Here is a 1,073-nt window from a genome sequence, read left to right on the forward strand (position 1 = left end):
CCCTCTCCCCACCCCGCAACCCTAGCCCCTCCTCCTCTGCTCCACCCTACCCCGCTCTGCTCCCCGACGACGAATCGCCGCTCCGCTGCTCTACATTGACGACAGTGGCGACAAGAGGGAGCGATGACTACGACAGGAGCCACCGCTGCATCATCTACAACACGACGACATGTACTCCCCTCGATGTTCTAGGGTTAGGATTTCCCTCTAGTTAGGATCTTCTATTGGTTCGGTGGATCTCATGGGTTAGGACCTTCTGGTGGTTCGGTGGATCTCATGGTGCATCTTCTAGGGTTAGGATCTCCTGATGGTTAGGGTTAGGATCTCCTTGTGGTTAGGGTTCTTCTTCATGGGGATGGGGATGGGGATGGATTCATGGGATGTTATCCTTCTTGCTCATGGGGTTAGGGCTCAGGTCATTGGTAATCTGATTTTCAGATGGGGATGGATTCATGGGATTAGGGTTTTGTGGGGAGGTGGTTCTTTATTCTAGATTTTGTATGCTCTATTTTGATTTTGCATCCCAGTCAATGTCGTTGCTTGATGTTTTGCGTTGTGGCAGCTCATCCATGTCCTTGTTTGTCATGCAAGTCATTGAGCAGCATCAGGAGGAGGAGCTCAAGCGCGGCTACCACAAAAGCAGGTTTTTGTCCATCTCCCTCTCCCTCTCCCTCTACTGCCAATCCTGTAATTTGTTCTTGATTACAGTCACCACTATATCTAAAGCACTGTAGTTGTTGTTCCCATGCTATCTAGGGTTTGTAGGTTACCATTCATGTTTGGTTTCTATCCTGTGAGCTCCTGCCATGCCTTGGTTTACATATGGATGATCTAGTTCCATAGTTATGTTCCTGGTTTGCTAAATTGGTCAGTGGCAGTGCTGATCTCTCATTGCTTCCTATGGGACTCTGTTGTTTATATAGAAAGCTTTTTGCTCACTGTACTACTAGAGTAGTTCATGTAGGTGTGATATATGCTCTCTGGGTTGGTCTAGTTAATTCATGGTGTTCATTCCCAAATGATTAAGTCCATCTGCCATTCCTGTGAGATTTATTTTATTGATTGGCTAGTTG

The sequence above is a fragment of the Triticum dicoccoides genome, chromosome 4A (genome assembly GCF_002162155.2).
Source record: "Triticum dicoccoides isolate Atlit2015 ecotype Zavitan chromosome 4A, WEW_v2.0, whole genome shotgun sequence".
Classification (NCBI taxonomy): Eukaryota; Viridiplantae; Streptophyta; class Magnoliopsida; order Poales; family Poaceae; genus Triticum; species Triticum dicoccoides.